The sequence below is a fragment of the Camellia sinensis genome, chromosome 15 (assembly GCF_055761805.1).
Source record: "Camellia sinensis isolate YWXY chromosome 15, ASM5576180v1, whole genome shotgun sequence".
In the NCBI taxonomy this organism is placed as follows: domain Eukaryota; kingdom Viridiplantae; phylum Streptophyta; class Magnoliopsida; order Ericales; family Theaceae; genus Camellia; species Camellia sinensis.
The window spans coordinates 18,513,496-18,536,999 of record NC_138975.1 but is presented as its reverse complement, the minus strand read 5'-3'; the positions used below and the strand labels follow the sequence as shown (position 1 = coordinate 18,536,999).

The window sequence follows — 23,504 nt, the reverse complement described above, 5'->3', positions numbered from 1 at the left end:
GTTCATTGCCCTTATCCTTTTGATTCAACATATCTTATCCTATGGTTTGAATTCTTTGACTTTTAGAAATTGTTAGTACAAAGTTCATTGATGAGAAAAGAGGATAAGCTCTATGGGTTGGAAGCCATCCATATCCTAGTCACCACCTTACCACCCCCATAGACAATGTCTGTATTTTCTATTCCAAGAATCTCTTATCTAGATCATGTGAAAAAATAGTTTATTTCAACTTATTTATTTTTTTAGTGTATTGATTGAGCTGAACTTAGATATATATTAAAAAGGGCAATTGACTGGGAGGTATAAGTATTTCTGTCCCTCCGTAGGTTTGCATATGTATATCTTCTCCCACCAACCCTAGCAAGTTATATCCAACAAATTTTATTTCAATTTTTATGCTAATGTACATCTTTTCCCCCACTTTTATTTTGAGAGTTCTATGTATTATCGGATAAATTTTATAAGTTATTTTTATTTGGATAAATTTTATTTTACTTGTTTATGGTTTGGTCTATGTGTAAATTATCCTCTCTATTTTAAAAATAATCACATAATTTATAGTGGTTTGTGAACTGAAGTGTACTATTAAGCCTCGTAAATGATCTAATGAAAGAGAATAAAATATTCTTGTATACAAGTAACATAAGTTTGTGAACTATAGATAATTTTGTCATTTGTATGGGAAGTAAAATTCAATTTAACCCTATATGCTTTATTTCATGTGCGATTTACCCATTTGAAATTTGAAAATGAGCATATGACATTTTTATGTTTGGTATGTGTTTTACACTTGCTATTAAATTAAACAAAATGTTTAACAGTGCCCTTTAATCTACAAATCACAAAGCGGCTACGTGATTATTTCCAAATAATAGAGGGTAATTTGCACATGAGCTAAATTACAAGAGAGTAAAGTGATATTTAACCTTTTTATTTTTTACATGGATTTACATAATAAACAATGTATGTATGTGTAAGATTTATCATATATATGAAAGAGATGGAATTCTCTCTAGTTCATTAGAGGGTGTTGTTCGAGCCCATGGAGCTCACCATGGGTTCCATTCTAATGATTTGAATAATTTATTTTGTTGGGCCATATAAGTAGAACATTCATAAAAATAAATAAAAAAATTGTTATGATATTTATAATTATATAATTTTACTATATTTGTCATAAAAACTATAAATAGGCTATTTTAAAAATTATGCTTAACTAATTTATTTTATGAAGACAAATATAATAAAATGGACAATTTATATTTTCGAAATGAAACATATAGTGAACCCTACAGACCCATGTGTGAACTGGAGAGAATGATCTCCTTTATAAAACAATGGCAAGTTTCTATTATTTACTAATGAAAAAACTGGTCAAATTTATATGGTGGCCATAACATATATCATTTTCCTTTTTATTTTTTAGTACCCCAATGTTCAACAAATTTAGAGATGGTATATATGTATGTGCAATTTGCTTTGTATTAGGGTACATGATTCTTGATTGATCAGGCCTACCTCTCATGACTATATATATACACCATTCATGAGTTCCCTAACATGAAACAGACTTGGGTGGAAAATCTTATCTCATGGGACTATTGCAACCATAAGATCTAGAAGCTCCAATTGACCTTTTCTTCCCTATATATATATATATGTGTGTGGAGTGCAAGTTATCTATTGATCAAAATGAAATTTGAATACTTCATTTGGGTACATTTTGTCAACAATATGGCTTCTTGAAGACCTATCTATTAATTTGGTCAAAAAATTGGAGATATGAGAAGACAACTTCAACCACTCTCTACCTATTTATTTTCTTATGTGTTGTTGAGGTTGTTTCATTTGGTAACCATACAATTGTGAGGTTTGGATGGTCACTAGACCTTGTGGTAATAATTCACCTAATGGTGTCCATCCTATGGACCTTCATTGTGCTTGAGAAGTTGAGGTCATGGTGTCGAGTCTACGATTATTTGACATAGTTTATGGAGATGCTTATTTATTTATAATTATTTGTTATTTTAGAAATTTGCATAAAAATGTTTAATACAGTTTATGTTTATAACTTATGAGGTAGAATTTGCTTAAATAAACTGAAAAATGTTTATTATTGAGAAACCAAAAAAAAAAAAGAGGTTCTTTTAGTTTCTGTTTTTTTTTTTTTAAAAAAAAAAAAATCAATTTTTAGCATACAAGAAATAATACCAAACAATTCCTAAAATACCTTGCACCTCATTAGGGGTTAAGGGATCGATCCTCCTCGTATTTGTCTTGGATTTTTTTTATGTGTGATTTGTTAATTTTTGAGCTTGTGATATGCTTATAATAGTCTATTATTAGACTTTATGTCACATTGAATAACCAATCTATTATAAATCATATTTGTAAATTATCTCATACTAAAAAGAAAAAAAGAAAAAAAACTCATATACACTGACTAATAGGCGAGAGGAATTTAATCCAAATTGAGAAGAAAAAAAAAAAATGAACGCAAATAATTTAAAAAGACAAACACACGTATTGATTCTCTTGCACATTTAGATTAAACTATGATGCTTTATAAAAGCCAAGACAAGAAATTTTTTATGTGGGACTTCAATGTTCAATTCAAGACTTCACAAATTTAGTTGAAATTTTTTTAAAATCTAGTTTTGTTGAAGACTTTTTTTTTTTATTATTATTTTATTAAAATGGTGTTACATGATTTTTCAATTAATCCCAACACTATGGGGGTGGTAGGATGGTAGTTAGGAAAATGACCCACTATTTATTGGTTGAAGTTGCTTTTTTAAAATTTTGTTAGTAGGAACAAACACATCCTAATGCAATTCTTATCCTCCATTTGGTGATGGACCTAGTGGATTAAATGGACCACATAAAGGACGGTACGAAAAGTTGGGAGGATAAGAAGTGAAGTTGATTTTAGGTACATGTTACAACAAAAAAATTTATACAAAATTTTTATATATAATAATGTGAGTTATTGTAAATCTATCACTTGAAAACAAAATACTATTAAGACCATCTCTAACCTTTATTCACATATTTCATCAAATTTGAATTTAATAAAAAAACTCCTACTTCTTAGATTCTAATTGTGTCATCAAACTTATATCAAATGAAAGCAAAATCAAAATTTTCATCAAATCAATGGAGCGTTTAATCTTTCATTAAATTTCACAGGTGATTGCTGGTGGACGACGGACTAGGTGGACGACTGGATGGACAACCAGGTAGACAATCAAATTTGGGAAGATTTGATGAAAATTTACTCTAGGCTGACCGGTCGAATTTGATGAAACAATTGAAATGCATCATTTTAAATCAAACTCTTATTCAAACTTGATAAAAATTCTGAATAAGCATTAGAGATACTCTGAAAAATAAATTTATTTATAATAATAGTATTATTATATCATTCTTGTTAATTTTTTTTTTTTTTTTTTTTATATGTAGGGACATATTTTGTGAATAATAACATGTGGCCAATGTGGCACTGAAGTGCCAACCGAGGTGCCACGTGTCTTGGTCATGACGCCAAGATGATCTCGGCTAGGCCGAGGTTATCTACGGAGATGTCGAAATTTGGGATAAACGGATAAGCTTTAAGAGTTCTAGAATGGGAGAGGCCTTCAGCCTGGATAAGGATAAAGCTCTTAGGGAGTTTATCTTGATCTATTGGAGAGTTCAGGATGAGCATTGAGCTAGAGTCCAAGGGAAGCTAGGCTTCTACAGGGATCAGGTTAGTGCTAACTATAAAAGTAAGGTACCCTCATAGGTCTAAGGTACGCTTTTTGTATTTTGACTTATGAGTTAAGCACAATTAGCTATCTTTGAGAGATATTGATTGCTGACTTGATCGTCGGAGTGCCCCCAGGTGGACGAACCACTGCCGGAGTCTTATCTTTCTGTGACAGGTCGTTCGGGCACAATCTATTCTGCCAGTGTTTTCCAGCTGAGTACATGTTTGGCAGTGTGGTCAAAAATCAACACCCACAATTTGGCGCCGTCTGTGGGAAAGAAAGGAGAATAGATGGCCAACGATGGACAGAAAGAGAAGATTGGGGACAACATCCCTACTAGAAGTGGTAAACACTTTGATCCTAACGTAGAGGAGGATAACTGCAACGAAGAAACTTGGGATTAGAATCCCGGAGAGAAAGACGTCGGCCAGGAGGGCGACATACCAAAGAAGTCAGATCGATGCAGGTATTATAATGACGATGACCTCCAGGTATGGAAAGATAGATGCCTGTGGAGGGACGACGAGATGAAAAGATTGGCGAACAAATTGGCAGACCTGCAATCGGTCGTCAATTTCATGATGCAGAACAACATCATGCAGCCACCATTTCCGTTACAAGATACGCCGATTCCAGCGGCCAAAAAAGATGCCCAGAAAGGGAGGCAGAAAACAGTTCCTCCAATCCCCCAGCATACTAGGACCAAGGAACACTCTCATCGGCCTTCAAAGGAGGTCAGGCGAGGAGAGTCAATGAAGGGAGATTCTTGGAGGACACATCATACCAAAGAAGCTAATCCCAAAGAACATCGGCATGTTCAAGGGAATGAATTTTGTTTCGACACGACTAATGGAGGGAGGTCCAAGAGGACCCATAACGAGACCGAGAGTAGCGCGCCAAAGAGGCTAAAATCCGTAAATAGCCGAGCTCCTGAACGGATCGAAGAGGATCTGAGAGATTACCTCCAGAGGAAGCAACAAGATGTCGAGGTAACCTCTCCGGTAAAGCCAAGAACGTCGTTCTCGGTAGAATTGGACAAATTTGAGGCCCTAAAGAGGTTCCACATGCCGAAATTCCAGAGATACGATAGTAAGTCTGACCTTAATTTTCACGTCGGCTTGTACCTAAACTCAATGGCACTATACACCGCGAACGAGCTGTTGCTCTGCAAGGTGTTTCCCTCATCCTTTGGGAAAATCGCATCAGACTGGTTTCACAAGTTGCTGAAAGGAACTGTGAAAAGCTGGGAAGGCCTGGCTGAGATGTTCGTGGCCAGGTTTGTGACAAACAAACTACAGCCGTTGAGGGTGGTCTCCCTGATGGCTTTGAGAATAGGCGAGGATGAAAGCCTCAGGGCTTATGCCAAAAGGTATTATGAGGTATTCAACCGAATACCAGGATGCAACCAAGAAGTGGCGGTCGTGTCTTTTAAGAATGGCCTGAACGATGATTGTCTGCTTCGAAAATCATTGGCACAGACACTGCCAAAAAGTATGAAAAAACTTATGGCCAGGATAGAGAAGTATGCGAGAGTCGAGGAAGACACGCCAGGGACAAAGGCGTCAAAACAAGAGAAGAGAAACGGCTCGCCGAAGCGAGGCCGGGGTAACACTGGATACAACAAGCAAGAGACGGGACTGAGGGCTGTACAAGCAATCACAACCGTATTCCGAATTCCGGTCTACAAAGTCTTGGAAAGAATTCAGAATCAGCCCTATTATAGAGTACCAGAGAAAATTCCTGGCGAATTTATAGAAAGAGGTTTGGGGAAGCACTATGCCTACCATAATGAGGATGGACATCTAACTTAGGAGTGCAGAGCCCTAAAAACACATCTGGAAGACCTGGTAAGACAAGGTCATTTAAGGGACCTAGTAGATGAGACCAAGACGAGGGAGGAACAAGCGAGACTTCCTTAGGCTCCAGTAGCACTACCCCCGCCAGCACCACAACCGCAGGCAGGCGGACCTCGAGTGATCAATGTGATTCACTCGAAGGTGAATGAGAACGAGATACGTGGGAAAACTCAGAAGGTAAAACACTTGCAACATGTGTATCAGGTTTGGTAGAAAAGACCTAGGGTAGACGAGTGCTAGGGACCAATGGTGTCCTTTTCTGAAGACGACCTAGAGATGATGCAGCATCCACACAACGATGCCTTGGTAATATCCTTCAAGATTGGAGAGTGCCAGGTAAAGCGAATTCTAATCGACCAGGGCAGCTCTTGTGACATCATATATGTCAGGTGCTACAAAGAACTTGGCCTTCACCAAGATGATCTTGAACAATCCAATGGTCCAATGGTAGGGTTCAACAGAATGCCGACGTAGCCCCTAGGAGCAGTAGGTTTGAAGGCGCAGGCTGGCGTGAAGAAGATAAAAACGGAGTTCACAATAATTGACACCCCCTCCCCTTACAATGCTATCCTAGGAAGGCCATGACTGCACACAATGGGGGCAGTTCCCTCAACATTGCACCAACTGTTGCGGTTCCCAACCGAACATGAAATTGAGGAGGTCAGAGCAGATCAGGTGCAGGCAAAAAATTGCTCCATGGCAGCAATGAAATCCACCTACAACATATGAGAAGCAAGAGCAGCAGAGACTGAAGATGAGGACATGGAGGTCCTTGAGGACGTTGGCAAAGAACTAGCCGAGAAAAGTGAGGAAGCCCTGAAGAAGATCTTGGTCCAACAAGGGGATGATGAGTGCTTCTTCATTCTCAGCTCAAGCTTTGCCGAAGAAGAGGAAAATGAACTAGAGGTATTCTTAAGAGTAAACCTTGAAGTGTTTGCCTGGATACCATACGAGATACCTAGCATTGACCCCGAGGTCACTTGCTATAAACTGAATGTTGACAGGTCGGCCAAACCTGTCATCCAGCGAGCAAGGAGGCCTACATTGATGCCTGTTAAGGCAGTAGAAGAGGAAGTGGATAAACTTCTGGAGGCCAGAGCCATTCGAAAAGTAAACTACCTAACATGGCTATCAAACACGGTTGTTGTGAAAAAAAAGAATGGGAAGTGGAGGGTCTGTGTGGACTTCACCCGCCTGAACAAGGCTTGTCCTAAAAACAGTTTCCCACTCCCCAAAATTAACCAATTGGTGGATGCCACCTCAGGACATGGAAGGATGAGCTTCTTGGACGCTTACAGGGAGTACCATCAGATAGCCATGTACCCCCCAGATGAGGAGAAGACTACATTTATAACCCCAAAAGCGTTGTATTACCACTGACTGATGCCTTTTGGGTTGAAAAATGCAGGTGCAACTTACCAGAGATTGATGACTAAAATGTTCAGACATCTAATAGGCAAAACAGTGGAGGTATACATCGATGACATGGTCGTGAAGACCAACGAACCTGAAGATCATCTGGTCGACCTAAAGACAGTCTTTGATATCCTAAGGACATTTCAGCTCTAACTCAATGCATCGAAGTGCGCATTTGGAGTTGGGTCAAGGAAGTTCTTGGGATACTTGGTCACCAGAAAGGGCATTGAGGCAAGCCCGAATCAAATCAACGCCATCTTGGAATTGAAGAGCCCAACGTCGGCAAAACAAGTGCAGATGTTGACTGGAAAGGCTGTAGCCCTAAACAGATTCATAAACAGAAGTTCTGACAAATGCAAACCTTTCTTTAGCTTAGTGAAGAAAGCCACAGACTTCTTATGGACAGAAGAGTGCGAAGTCACCCTGGCCGACTTGAAGAAATACTTGACCACCACTCAAGTTCTCTAAAATCTAACACCTGGAGAGGAGCTGCTCTTATACTTGGCGGTTTCAAAGCATGCAATGAGTATAATCGTAATTAGAGAAGAAAATGGAGAACAGATGGCAGTTTACTACATGAGTAAAACCCTAGTAGATTCAGAGACCAGATACCTACCCTTGAAGAAGCTAACACTGGCTTTAGTAATGGCCTCCAAGAAGCTGAATCATTACTTTCAAGCCCACAAGATTGTGGTGTTAACTGAGCATCCTTTGAAATCCCTGTTGCAGCAAGGAGATCTGACAGGTAAGATAGCCAGATGGGCAGTGGTGTTGGGCCAATATGATCTGGAATTCAGACCTAGAACAACAATCAAAGGCCAAGCTTTGGCCGACTTCGTGGCCGAGTTCACACCAGGCGCCATCATATATCAGGCTCTATTGAACCAAGGTATATGATGTCCAGGTGAACAAGGAGAAACCCAGCTGAGGATAGCTGAACAGAGGAAAGAAGAGAAACTCAGGCCCTGTAGTATTTACGTCGACGACTCCTCTTGCCTGTTTGTTGATAGAAGTTTAAACCGACAAGGAACGGGGGCAGGAGTAGTGCTAGTATCGCCGGATGGACAGATGCTGGAACAATCCATTCATTTGGGGTTTAAGGCCTTAAACAACGAAGTGGAGTATGAAGCATTGATCGCAAGATTAAAGTTGGCAGTAGCAATGGAAGCCGACGAAGTGATGGTTTTTGTGACTCCCAACTTATCGTAACCAGGCAACGGGTGAATACACAGCCCGAGATGGAAGAATGATGGCCTATGCAAAAGAGGTGGGCAGACTGATAGCATTATTCTAAAATTGCTGACTACAGTAAGTTAACCGAGATGACAACAACCATGCTGATGCCTTGGCCAACCTGGCTAGTGCAGTGAAATCAGTAGAGACAAGGACAATAATGGTTGATTACTTGTCAGGTCCGAGTGTAGAACCACCAAACACAGAGCATGAGGTAATGTGTGTGGAGATGGGAAACTGCCAGATGATCATAAAGAAGCACACAAGATTAGACTGAAGTCGGTAAGATTAAGTCTGACAACAGAAGGACATCTCTACAGAAGATCTTTTATTAGTCCCCTTTTGAGGTGTGTACATCCTTCACAAGTTGAAGACTTCTTGTATGAAATACATGAAGGAGTATGTGGAAGCCACATTGGGGGCAGGTCACTTGCTTATAGGGCCATTACTCAGGGGTACTGGTGGCCCTACATGCAGAAAGATGTTGAAGCTTATGTCAGAAAATGTAAGAAGTGTCAGAGGTTTGCACCTTTAATACACCAACCAGCAGCAGATTTGAACCCAATATCCAGCCCTTGGCCATTTGCTCAATGGGGCATGGATCTTGTTGGACAACTGCCTCAAGCGACCGGACAAAGAAAGTTCCTGCTCGTGGCAACAGATTACTTCACCAAGTGGGTAGAAGCTGAACCCCTTGCTAAGATTCGGAATATTGATGTAAATAACTTTATATGGAGGAACATCATCACCAGGTTTGGGATCCCAAAGGCGATAATAGCAGACAATGGTACGCAGTTTGACAGTAAGCTAATCAAGAGCTTCTATGCAAAGTACAAAATCAAGAACTACTATTCCACTCCAAGTTTTTCTTAAAGCAATGGACAAGCAAAAGCATCCAACAAAACTATCTTAGATGGAATTAAGAAGAGGCTGGAAGCAGCAAAAGGAAAGTGGGTAGATGAGTTGCCCAATATACTTTGGGCATATCGGACTACGCCGAGAAGATCAACTGGGGAATCCCCATTTGCCATGGCTTATGGCACAAAGGCAGTAATCCCATTATAGGTCGGCATCCCAGGGTTCAGAACCCAAGGAGTAAAGAATGGGACTAATGATGCATTTTTAGCTCGAGATCTGGACCTATTAGAAGAAAAAGGGGAGAAAGCAGTAATTCAGCTAGGGGTATACTAGCAGCAGCTTGCTAGGACTTACAACAAGAAGGTCAACCCACGAGAATTTTAAATTGGGGACCTCGTCCTGAGAAAAGTCGTCGGCAATAAGAAGGATCCCAGAGAGGGCAAGCTTGGCCTAAACTGGGAGGGAACTTATAGAATCACCTCGGTCCTGGGCAATGGGGCTGTAGACACCCCATTTTTGACCGCCCTTAAGACTTGGGCACTATTGATGGTTTACTTGGTGGAGAAAGGTGTGCAAGGCAAAGGTTCAGATTCTTCGGCAAGGAGAGAGTCAAATCTCAACTTCATACCCCTTTTGGACCAAAACAACCTTGATCAAAAGATTTTAGACCTTGAAACCCTCTCTTTCAAGATGTTTTGAAAATAAAGTTCCTACGATGTTCCGACGCTTGCATTTCGTTAAATATTGCGTTTTTCGGTAAACCGAGCAAGGACAAAGTGGAAATGAATGAAAGAGAGATGAAATCTTTGAAAAATCTTTCAAAACACTTTGTTTGGGGGTTTGGAGTTGAAGAAAATAGGAGAAGAGGGAAGAAATCCAGTTGGGGGGAGAAAATGGGCATGAACCGTTAAGAGAGAGTCATGCAGCCCTTGCTGAATCGGGTCTATTCATTTACATACTTGGATTTCAGCTATGAGGCCACCACCATTAGAAAGCTTACTTCCGGGGCTTCATTTTGCACTCAAGAATCTCCTAAAGCCAAGTCCGGATGGGGGAGATATGGTTGGTTGAAGTAGGGCATTAATCCGGTTGGACCGAATCTGTGCAGCTTTACCAAAACAGGCATAACTTTTTGCACAGTTGGAATTTTAATGCAAGGATGGCGCCATTGGAAAGCTAACTTCTGGGGCTTCATCATAGGGGATGGCCGACCACCTTATACCTTTTGACCTGGTCGGCCGACCAGGTTAAGTGGTCGGCCGACCACTTGAACTGGTCGGCTAGCTCTCTGCAGCTTTGTCTTTGTGAGTTGGTTCCAGCTGTGCCAGCTGGAGGGCACAGACTGGATCCTCCATACACGTGTATGAAGGATCTTTGGCCTTGCTTCTTGGCTTCTTGGAGAAGCTTTGGCCTCCTTGGTCTATAAAGGAAGCCTTCCCTCTCTATTGCAAGGGTTCATATTTTTGGTGAAGGCTCATAGATGCATCCCTCTTTGTATCTCTCTCTTTGAGCCCTAAAAAAGTGAGCTCTTGACCCCTTTGCATACCATCTCCTAGCCTAACCCCTCCACCATCACTCTAAGCATCTTGGAGGCCATTTTCAGAGGCTAAGGGATTGGTTTTTTGGGTCCAGAGGTTGCTAGTTCTTGCTGTGCCACAAGGGTAACCATTTTCTCCCTTTTTGAGCATCATTTTTATCCTTATTTTAGCCATACTTGCAAGCATATTTGAGCTTTGGTGTAAATTGAAAAAAGTCTTTTTTTGAGCTTCTTAACAAGTTTGTTTAAGGTCATTTTTCTGCTGGGGGTCATCTACCCCCTTGCATGCTTATTTTTATCTTGTTTTGAGCCATGCATTAAGGCCTTTGTATTGTGATTTGTTTGGCCTTTTAGCCACTGAAATCTAATGGATTTTCAGTGGCTAGCATGCTGTTTTGAGCCCCAAAATCAGAGAGGGGTGACCCTCTCACCTCTTGTCTTATTTACTAGCATTTTGGCCTAACAGGGGAGCCCATGTGTGCATGCTTCCAAGCCTCATTTCAGGCCTTTTTCAGTGAGTTTTTGGCTTGCATAATCTCTGTCCAGAGGTGGTTTTTCCATATTAGGTGTCCCTTTTGCATGTGTAGAACAACCCCCTTTATAGCTTATCAAAGGAGCCTATCATTCTTGCATGCATAGACCATGTTTCAGTGGATTTTTGGGGTTTATTTGGCATGTCATACCTCTGACTTTTGCTGGTTTGGTAGCCTCTTTATTGCCTCACATACTTGTAGTGCAAATCCCCTTTACTAGCTTGTGTTGCATGCTATTTTGGTCCTTGATTCTAGCACTTTTTGGCCATGTCTTAAACTGATTTTGCACATATTTTGGATTGCCTTAGCTCTGTTTTTATGCCTCATGGTCGAATAATGCTTGCCATGCATGGTTGTAGTTCAATACCCTTGCCTAGCTTTGAGTTGTGGGGCCTATTGCATGCTTGTGTTGAGGTGTTTCCATGTTGTGGGGCCATTGTACATCATATTTTAGAGCTTACATGTATGCCATATTCCCATGTTTTCCACTGTTTGAATGCGTTTGAGAGTCGTGCTTGTATGCCTCATTTTTGGACCATTGCATGAGCCCCATTTCTTTGCATTTTGAGCTATCATTTTCTCACTGTTTAGGACCTGCATAGGGACTGTTTGGGGCTGGTTGGGTCATTTGAGCATTGCTTTGTGTACCTCTAGTGTAATGCGCTTTGCTAGTTTCGGTATTCGGGCCATCTAGCATGCATTGTATGAAGTGTTTGCATGATTCGGGGCCATCTTGCATGTCATTTCAGAGCTGAAAAATGTATGATTGTATGCCATATTTCACCCCTTGCCATGCTTTGGTAGAGTGGCATTTGATGCCTTAGGTTCGGTCCCTTGCATCGGGCATGGTTGCATGAGTGTTCCTGTCTTTAATTTCATCATGTTTGGCCACTGATTTGAGTGTGGCTGAGGTCCATTCATTTTAGTTTAAGTCCATCTTGCATTATGTATGCCATATCCATGTTGTCGCATGCTTGATCGTTGCATTGTGTATGCCTTGATTATGCCTTCGTGTATGCCTAGCGTCATGTGCATTGTATATGCTGTATAGCGTCATGTGCATTGTATATGCTGTATAGCGTCATGTGCATTGAGTATGCCATTTGTAGTTCATAGCATTGTGTATGCTAGTTGCATGTTTGCATATCATCCCGCGCATGCTAGCATGATTAGGTTGCATTACGTTTAAGGTTGCATGCTAGTCGTATTGTGTATGCCATATATATTGCATTGTGTTTGGAATAGGGTTTAGTCCAAACACGGGAAATGAGAGACGTTTCGTACTCCACGTGACGAAACGTGCCTCGATTCTCGATCGCCGACACTCCAGATTACCCATGATAGAGTTTAGGCCTTATTGTGTTTATATGTGCATTCATTTTACATTGAGTCGTGCAATCCGACTCCTCGACTATCATGCATCGAGATGCGTGATTGGTAGCACGAAGATCGAGGACTACACTCCCTGGAGCTTGTGCAATGATGGGGAGAGTGGTCATGCACACATATGTTGAAAATACTTTGCTATGCCCTTTTCTCCCTCTCTATTGCAGCAAACTGGAAACCAGCAGCAAAAACGGGTCAGCAGCCTTCTGGAACTTTGTACAGTGTTCTGGGACCAGTTGCAAACAGAGGCAAATCGGGGCATCGCGATGGATTTCCTGACAAGGTGACTCGAGCATGCATGCATCTGTCATCATTCCAAACAGAGCTGAAGCAGTCTACTTCATGTAGCATTGCATGCTAGTTTACTCGCTTTCTTAGTTAATTTGTTAATTAGCTAGTGTTATGTAATAATTAGTTATTCATTTTGGTTGTGTAATATTTATTCGGACCCTCCGTGATAGGGCAAACTTTATAATAAGTGTGTGTGTGTGTGATACATGTCTTCTAACCCCATGTCTTTTTCCCTTTTATTTACCAGCTTATGATGGTTAGTTTCAGGGCATGTTTCAATTAGCATCTATATGTTCGCATGTTTGTATCCATTCATCTATATTGCATGCACCGGACTCGGCGCATCATGCTAACTGCATTGTATTTCAATTCCAAGTTGAATACATGTATCGATTGTTACATCTCATATGCCATCTTAGAATAGCCGAGCCTATTGTAGTTGCATTTTTGCACGTGTTGCATTAGGCATTCTTAGCATAGTTAGGATTCGTGCATGATTTCTAATTAGCTTCTTTCTTTGGCTCGGAGTACTCGGTAAGTGTTTACGCTTTAGCATCCTTGCATGTGTGTGAGTGACTGCCATGATAGCATACTTACCATGAAGCTATGTGCTTATGTGATATAACTGCCTGAATGCCTGTGGGTGAAGGTTAGGTTGCTTGAGTTGGAATAATTCGTCGAAACCCGTGTTTTAGTCTACTTGCGAGTAGCAAACTTCAATCAATTTTCAAAAACAAACGGATATGCGATGCTTTGTTCTAACTTAGACAATCCAGTCTATACTTGTATGTTGTGCGTATCACATAGAAATTCTAGGCTAATAAACCGGAATAAGAGCACATGTATTTTCAAAAACTCGATATCATGCTTAGTAGTGGCCGATTTTCGATCGAGTGAGCGGGGGTGCTCATGAAATGACCTTCCCCAATCGTACCCAAGTTCCCGAGCCGAGGCAACTTTGGTGATGACGGACACGTGGCCTTAGGCACGAGTCAGGGTTTCCTAAATTCCCCCAAAACAAAATATTTAGGTGGCGACTTTGTATCTAGCAAAGCAGTCCATATTTGGCACTTCTTTCTAAAAATCTATTTTTCAAAACGATTTGCCGGATTTGGACTCTTTGGTGATTTATTGGTCTCGCATTGCACCTTGTGGGATTAGATTAAGAATTGTGACATTTGAGTCCGAACTGTAGTGAGTCCAATGAACAAAACGGGATTCCCTCCCGGGACGTTCGGGGACGTCTATAGTTTTTGGCGACTCTACTGGGGATTTAGAGAACTTGACTCGAACTCATGATATCTTGTTTTGACTACACTTATGTGTTTCTTTGCATTACATTTGCATTGGTGCGTCTAAGTCATAGTGTTTGCCGTCTGCTATTCTTGAACGATTTGCCAGAGGCTCGCTTTGAGAAGCGTGCCATAAGGCTGACCGGTTATGGGCTCTTCCACGATGGGAACACAAACCCCGGTTGTTACCGGGGTGCCCTTTTGACCATTCGACCTAGTGCATATCGAAATTCATAGTGACTATCCCAAACTAGAACAGGTTGCTCACCCGATTATAGGTTATTTGAAACCGCTGAGTGTGTAGTGAAAGCCCTAGCTCCTGACAAAATACGACAGGGAAACCCTACCCCAACATAGGGGTGCTTTGGCTCTCATTTGCCTGCTATGTGCTGTCAGAGTGTGTCTCTGCAGGGCTGTGTATATCAGTGTGCACGTCTGAGTATCAGACCTGAGGGCACCAATATTTGGGAATCAGTTTTACCTGAGGATATCAGTTTACAGGCAGAATTTGGGGCAGAATCCAGTAGAGAGCACAGTCATTCAGCTTTGCTCATATCTGTTTTGGTGAAATTGGGCTGAGATGCTGCTTGTTTTCTCTTTTGCTAGGGTAGTCTTGGGAACCATAGCTTCAGAAGGCTTCGATATCCCCCGGGTACATTGGACTTGTGTTGATAGACTTTGTCAGGTCAGAGATTCAGTTCAAGGGCAATCAGTGTTCCTTTGCCAGAGACATGGTAAAAAGGCCAGTCAAGCACAGATCATCAATTCAACAGTCTTTGGATCAGTGATCATTATCCACCTCACATGTGCGCAACTGGGCTGGGATATCTGTTTCCACCTCAGAAATGGGATACACACTTATTCAGTTAGATCAGCAGTTTTCAGTTAGCATGGAAGAGATGATGCGTCAGCTCATATCGGCTTGAAGACATTGAAGGCAAAGAGTTGCCAAGACCCTGGAATACTTGCAACCTAAATTTTTTCTATCATTAGATTTCTTTTTCTTTTTTTTTTTAAGTCTTTTGTTATTAGCCGAAGTAATAATAAAATTTTAGCTCGATTTTTTCAAACTTGTGAAAAACGATTGACCAGTCCTTCGGCGATGTTTCTGATTGAAACATGACGAATAACTTAGACTTATTATATGGCAGAGTTGACTTATACTTGCATATAATAGAGTTGAACTAAGTTGGCGATGTTTCTGATTGAAACATGACGAATAACTTAGACTTATTATATGACAGAGTTGACTTATACTTGCATATAATAGAGTTGAACTAAGTTGGCAATGTTTCTGATTAAAACATGACAAATAACGTAGACTTATTGTATGACAGAGTTGAAATTATATTTGTTGTGTCGACAGAATTAAAACTTGAATAATACTAAGTACATGCCAAGTTAGATTAACAGAGAAACCGAGGTTGATAACCTCGGCCAGTCTCTGTTTGAATCTGACCTCGGCGACAAGATCATAGGCACATTCTTAATGTGAACATAAGTGAAACTTAAGTTCATATTAGGGGGCAGAGAACTGGAGAATGATAAAGAAAGTTTAAAAGCCTGGGAAGGCGTGTCAAACATTTTACAAGCTAGAGTTGACTTAAACACTTATTGAAAAGAGTTGGCTTAAACACTTGTTGAAATTTCAAAAAAAATTACAAGTTAAAGATATGCCGAGGTAATATTACAAAGAAGTACATTCCTGGTTACCGAGATGACCAGATTACCCAGCTTTGAGATAATTAAAGACAAAAGTCTTGATAATTGAAAGTGAAGTGGCAAGTTTTAAATAAACACTTGTGAAAATATTTTTTACAAATGTTTTCAAGTGTTAAGCCAAGGCCGAGATGAACAAGACTAGAAGTTATGTCCGAGGTATGTTAATCAAAGAAGAATATACAGCTAAAGGAATAAAATGAAGACATTCAAAATTATTCTAAGTATGGAAGTAATAAACATACATAGAAGGGAAAAAAAATTCAAACATAAAGAAGAAGTTATAATTGCATTCAAAGGGAAAAAAAGCACTTCGGCCTGCAGAAGGAGTACTTGTTTAGATACAGAATGGGCACATCGGCCAAATGCAAAGCTAGGCATTGTTCAAAAGGAAAAAGTACAAGGTACAAAAAATAAAGAAAAGCATCAAAATGGACTACTTGGCATCAACGGTTGGTTGTGTGTTGGCCTCGGAAGACAACTGGGAAGTCTTCTCAACAACCTTCTTACCCTGGATCTCGGTATCAATTTCTTCGAGGGTTTGATCCAAGTTCTTCTCAGCGATTGGTATTTCAGGTGTAGTCTTCTCGAGGGAGGCACTTTGTGAGACCTCCCCCTCCTCATCATGAGCCAAGTCCAAGACTTGCTCATTTAGAGTTGGGGACTTGGCCCTAGTAGCTTCGGCCTACTCAGACTTTTCGACCTCGGCATCCTTCTCGGACTTAGCCTCGTCCTCAGATTGACTTGGAGTGGGGGGGAATGGTAGGACGAGAAGGTTGTTATCTTGGAGAGTTGAGTCCTCGGGGACAGCCAACTCCTTCAAGGCAGCCATCCAGCCAAGGGTGTAACCCTTGTTGCATGCCTTTTTGACTTGCTTCTTGTAGTCTTCGCGGACGTCGGCTGCCCCCTTGGCATAGGCCTTTTCATCCGCTGCTTTGATTTCGGCGTCCTTTGTGGCCAAGGCAACTAGGAGCTCGGCTTGGTCTTCGGCAGTTTTTGCTTCAGCCTCTTTCTTCTTGGCTTTAAGAACCTCAGCAGCGTTTGCCCTCTCCTCGGCCTCGTCTTGGCCTTTCTTAATTGCCTTGGCCTGATCAATCAGGACCTTTGTCTTGCCCTCGGCTTTGTTAAGGGACTTCAGCAAACTAGCCTCCTTGGTCTTGTGGACCAGCTCCTTCTTCATTTCCTCTACTTGCAATTGCAAAGGAGTGGGCATGCTGGATCGCCTAGGAGAAATGCAAAAAACAAAGTTCATAACTTTAGCACGTTTAAAAACAAAGAATACAGAGTACCAAGTGTTAGGATTTACCAATACGGAGTGTTGCAGCATTAGTGTGAAATTTTCGTATTCGCTGACATCGGCGTTGCGTTTGAGGTCCTTGGGAAGGAGCAAGGCAGTAAAGAGGGCAACGCTGACTTCAATGTCATTAGCGCTGTCGCCGGCTCTGACTGGCTTGTCCTTAATTGTGATTGAAGAGGTCCAGGGGTCATCAAATTTCAGAGAACTCGAGGTGGCTGCGGAGCTCGACCTCGGCTTCTTTGACTTGGTAGATTCGGAGGGTTCAGCCTCGGCGGGCCTCTTTTTGGCGGCAGAGGAACTTTTTTCTGCCTCAGCCATTTTTGAGATTAGCAAGGTGTCCTCAGAGTGGATCTGAGTCACCGTTTCCTTGGCTTGGGCTTTCTTCAGCCTCTTTGGCTTCGGTTTGGGTTGAGACTGGAAAGGTGAGGACTGGACAGTGACAACGTTGGGGATGTCGGTTAGAAGATCATCAGCAACAGCCTTCTTGCGACCCATCTCATCGACAGTAACGGCGACAATGACTCTAGTACTGAAGTGGATTGCTGGCAAAGTTGTAGGTGGATTGGTTGGGTCGTAAGCCGACGCCTCAAAACTTCGGTGTTTTCGATTACGAGTTCTGCCTACAGGGGCAAGCAGGAGAGCTCGACGTCGGCGTTGGAGCTGAGAGGGTGGAATTAGTTGTGGAGAAAAAGTTGATGGTTGCTCTGCTGGGTCAAATGTGGAGGCTTGATCTGGCCGAGGTGACGACGTTGTAGGAGGAGTTGTAATAGAAGGAGGGGACTTGCTCTTCTTCGGGACGTTGGGCAAAATGGATTTATAAGTTAAGATGTAGTTAAGCAGCAGAGGGGGCTTTCCGCTGGTCAACTGGCAAACCCAACAATTTCTTGAAAACCTTGCTGGGATAGAATATTTTGCGGAAGTCCTTTGGTGGTTAAGAAAGAACTGCAAAGTAAAATAAACAGACGTTAGAACATACAAAAGTATTAGAAATAATAAAAGACTTGAAAGCGAGTAAAGTGACACTTGGCTCTTACCATTCTCCTCTCTGAACACTATTCGGCTTAAAGGGTAGAGGTGAATGTCATCATCTTGTGGGAACTCCCAGTTGCCCGAGACGATGAAATAATCGTCTCCAACAAATGGGAGGTCAGCAACAAGTTTGTATTTTATGAATCTCGGCATAAGGTAATAGATATAGCTCTTTTCTAACTTCAGGCCGCACATAGTGTAATAGTACTGAATGTCGGCTAGAGTAATCCTAGCGTTTTCTTTTTTGGCTAAGGCAATTATACCGTTTATGACTCGATAAGAGTTAATGGTTAGTTACATCGGGTTAAGTTTATAGTAGTGACATCGGCTAAGAGGGACAAGGTATTGGATTTCAGAATGAAGTGTTTTATCTGGGTTTGAGTGGACCTCGGCTTAACTCAAAAAACAGAAACTGGGGAAAGGGTTTTCAAGATCTAGGAGGAATTCATTTCAATTTTTCCTAAGGATAGGAGTTCTAAAACAAATCCCATAACCTAAGACTATGCAAACAATAATTGAAGGCAGAAATCTGGAAAATACAACAAAAAAACATGGCAAAAAGTGTGATTCAGAATCAAGAATAGTGATGAACTATCAAGAACATCAATATACGAGAAAATAGTGCATATGCGTGCATAAGGACGGTGAGTTAAAAGCAGATTGAAAGAATAGAAATCCCCAACCAAAGCATGCTTTTTGATGGGATTCAAAATGCAAACAAGTATATTCAAGAACGTGAATGCATTCACGAAAGCAGTGTACAAGAGCAACAAAATTCAAAACTAAAATGAAGGGAACAGTGACTTATCGAGGAAAATGAGGCCGGTATGAAGTATGCCGGAGTCAGACGGTGGCAGTGAGCGGAAAATAGCAGTAAAAACTTCACCGGAAGAGGTGAACGGCGTAGTTGCAGAAAGCTTGAAGAAGGCAACAATGGAGGATTTAGAGAGAGAAAGCTTGGGAGAAGACGAAGATGTGAGAGTGAAAAGACGAAGAAAGAGAGATGATTTTGATCAAAATACGGACAGGCAGCAAAATTGCAATTAGTGAGCCTAGAACAACGTGTCTGTCAGGCGGCGCACGCAGAAACGATGCGACCTGATGGCTCGTGTCAGGCACGGTTCAATAGGAAAGAGACGCGTGGCGAAAACAGTTGAGTTACTATGCATGACAGCTCATACGCGTGTTGAAACTCTTGGAGTTCTTGATTTAATGAAGCAAAGGCCTCGGTTATGGGAATGATCTCAGTTAAAGAACTTGAAAATTTTAGCTCTTGGCTCTAAGGCATTGATGAAAAACAGACTACAAATCTTGGCCATATGGAGCCGACGAATGATGACCTCGGTAACGAATGATAGAGCAAACTTAGCCGACGTGCTATAGGTTCAAATGATATAAGTTCCATCACCTTAGGATGCCGATGTGATAGAACTTAGGAGGCAGTTGTGGAGACATATTTTGTGAATAACAACATGTGGCCAAGGTGGCACCGAAGTGCCGGCCGAGGTGCCACGTGTCCTGGTTATGACACCGAGATGATCTCGGCTAGGCCGAAGTTATCTGCGGAGATATCGAAATCCGGGATAAACAGATAAGCTATAAGAGTCCTAGAATGGAAGAAGACTTCAGCATGGATAATGATAAAACTCTTAGGGAGTTTACCTTGATCTATTGGAGAGTACAGGATGAGCATTGGGCCAGAGTCCAAGGGAAGCTAGGCTTCTACAGGGATCATGTTAGTGCTGACTATAAAAATAAAGCACCCTCATGGGTCTAAGGTACGCTTTTTGTATTATGACTTGTGAGTTAAGCACAATTAGCTATCTTTGAGAGATATTGATTGCTGACTTGATCGTCGGAGTGCCCCGGGTGGACGAATTACCGCCGGAGTCTTATCTTTCTGTGACAGGTCGTTCGGGCACAATCTATTCTGCCGGTATTCTCCAACTGAGTACCTGTTTGACAGTATAGTTAAAAATCACACCCATAATATATGTTTTATATATGTTTAGAATTTTCTTTCATCCTAATAATACTATCTATCACATGCGACGTTTGATTCACATTAGCTTCCGATATTTTTCTTGGAAGGTCACCACACATTTAACTCTATGCCATTTCGTTCCTTCCTCTTCGCAAGAAAGTAATTTTATATTACGGATATATAACTCTATTGAACCATCCAATTCAGTTATATTTTTAAAGAATTTATAATCAACATTTGAACTCACAAGGTTGGGCTCTATTAATTTTTTAAGCCAATTTACTTTTCAGACTGAGACCTCATTTGATAATTACATATTTTAGTTAAAAAATCAAAAAATTAGTATAAATTATCACATCATTCTTTTTATTTTTTTACACATCTTTTTATAAAAAATTAAAAAATTACTAAAATTAATTGTTCCACAACGAGACTTCAGTATAAAATTTAAAATTTTAACCCAACCCAACTCACTAATTGATAAAATAAAATAAAATAATTAATATTTATATAAATCTAAATCTAAAATACTTTGTTGTATTTTTCCACACAACTTTTGGCCCTTCCCCTTTGTATGATGACATCGTTTTTTTTTTGGGTCCATTAGTGATTAATGGCTTAAAAATGCATTCAGTTGTTTTTAATAAAAAAATATGAACTTGGGATAACCACATAGCATGATCACCTAATAAGTACCGAAAGCAAATTGATTATAAACTTTCACTCAATTACAACAAAATATCAAATCATTCCAAACTCTCGAACTTTAAAATTATTTTCAAAATATACAATCAAATAAACTTAAAAAAAATTCTAAACTTTCTCTCCAAAATTTATCTCTCGTGATAATAAATTTGAGTTCAACAAGTAACTTGTACAATTTATATTATAAGACCATTCTTGTATGTTATCTATGAAAAAATTAAGTCAATTCTATAACTCTAATCTTTTTATTATATAATGTTTATCTCTAAAAAAAAATGAACAAATATAATTATTACAAATAAATTATTTTTTTTTTCCAACAAACACAAAAAAATGAGATGAGACCATACCAAAAAAGAAAAAAAACAAGAGAGAGAGAGAGAGAGAGAGAGAGAGAGAATTGCAATTTAGTTAAAGTTTTCAAAAAAACAAAAAAACAAAAAAAAATTCAAATTAGTGGTAAACCTAACTTTAATAATTAAAGTTAGGTTTTGCATTAAATTGTAAATATTTTGTAAAAATCAATCTGATTTGCAATTTTCTCAAAAGAAAGCAATTGGAATCATTGAAATCAAAATTGCGATGAACCCCCACAACTCTTCATATTCTCTCAAATAGATATTTGAACATGAAAAAAACGACCCCAGAAATTCTTATCTCACTTGCCAATTTCCTTAACAAAATCTATACTAAAAAATATTTTCTTTTCATTTCTTTCTTTACTTAAATTAAAATTATTTTGATTTTCAATCATAGTTTTCACTCTTAAACACACTCTAGCAAATGTCTAAAAATTAAATAAAAAATATTTTGATTCCTTTGACATTTCATATCATGTTATGAAATACGCTAGAAAAAATTTCATCAAATTATTTTCTGAAAAATTCAGAACTTACCAAAAATATATTTTAATCATTTTTATAAAAATAATTCATTTCTAATCCTTATTCTTAAAATTTAACTCCTAAAATTTGATAAACAATTTGATTCATTTTTTATTGAGTAAATTACATTGGCACCCTTAAGGTTTAGCCAGATTATTCCACTGACATTATGAAAATTACATACTTACCCCCGTGATTAATAGTTTCATTTTACAATCTCCTACTTATATAAAAAATAACTCATAGTTAAAAAACAAAAAAAAATTGCATTAAAGAAAATAATAAAACAAAGGAAAAAAAAAAAAGTCAAGCAAAGCAAGAAAAAAAAGAGAATATATGAATTCAAAGTCTTTTTTATACTACCATTAATTCCGTTTAAATAATTACATGATAGAGGGATCAATGTAATTTTTTAGATGTCAAAAAGTGATATATATTAAAATCAGTGTAGGTATTATTTACTCTTTTTTATTTGATAATTTTTTTTTACCTCTTTCTCGGTGAAAGGCCAGAAACACAATTTAAGAATTTGTTTGCCTTTTTATTTGAATCACATCATTTCTTAATTTTTTTTTTAAATATTTTTTTTATAAAAAATTAAAAAATATATTTATTCAAAACGCCTCAAATAATTCATCAAATTTGATAAAAGATACTACTTTACATCAACTTATTTTTAATGTCGAAATTATAATAAAATTTACTTTAATGATTAACCGAATTTAATTATTATTACAATAGAAGGTTTAGATCTAGTTAACCCAATTTATTATACTAGGGTAAAGTTTCCTCTAAAAAACCGAAAGTTAGGGCAAATTCGTATAAAACAAAAATTTCAGATCTAGAATGAAATTGTGGGGAAGATGATTGTTGAAGTTTCAATGGGATTTGAATGAAACACAACTGCCCACCTTCACCTATTAGATTCAATGTTGCAGGGAACTCTTTCGAACACTGTGCATTGATTAATAGCACAACGTCGATACACACTATCCCTGCCTCAACTCTTCATCATCATCATCACTATAAAACACAAATCAAATACCTAATCTTCAATAAATTCAAAAGTATATACATATATAATCTTCAACAATCCACAAATCAAACCCCAATCTTCCAGAAATTGAAAGAGAGAGAGAGAGAGAGAGAGAGAGAGAGCGTACAAACCACAGTAGAGCTTAAGAGAGGAGAGGTTACCTGTATATATATAGTGAGGATTAGGGTTTTGTTCTTTTGGGGCTTTGATACTTGGTTGCCGAAAATACCCCTGGAAGAAGGGAAGGGTTTGAATTTCTGATATTTGGATCCCAGACTGGTATGTATGGTAGAGGTAAATTACACTTTCACCTAAGTTTATTTATTTCCTCACTTTTAATTATAAAAAATAAAAATAAAAATCTCACTTTGTGGCCTTTGAATTATTATTACAATTCTCTATTTGTGTTTTTTTGTTTTTTTCATAGATTACATTTTAGATCAATTCTTAATTATTGTTTATTTTATTTAATTATTTTTTAAATAAATTTTTAATTATATTTTATATTTTAGATCAATTCTTAATTATGTTTTATTTTATTTTAATTAATATATTAATCTAATTTTAGCTTTATAGAAAATAGGAGTAAAATTGTTCTATTAATTTCATTCTAATTTTTTAGAAAATAAAACCTACTCTAAAAAATGGTGTGTGTAATACACCTTTCATTAGTTTGGATGGGAAAACTAACGGTAACAT

At 39.1% G+C, this 23,504-nt stretch overlaps 1 non-coding gene across 1 annotated transcript; it reads right to left on the bottom strand.

Moving 5' to 3' along the window:
* Positions 1 to 22,619: 22,619 nt before the first annotated feature.
* LOC114268641 (small nucleolar RNA snoR135) lies at positions 22,620 to 22,771 on the bottom strand. The gene has a single exon (XR_003631344.2). It is a non-coding gene; the product is annotated as a small nucleolar RNA snoR135 (small nucleolar RNA).
* Positions 22,772 to 23,504: the final 733 nt, after the last annotated feature.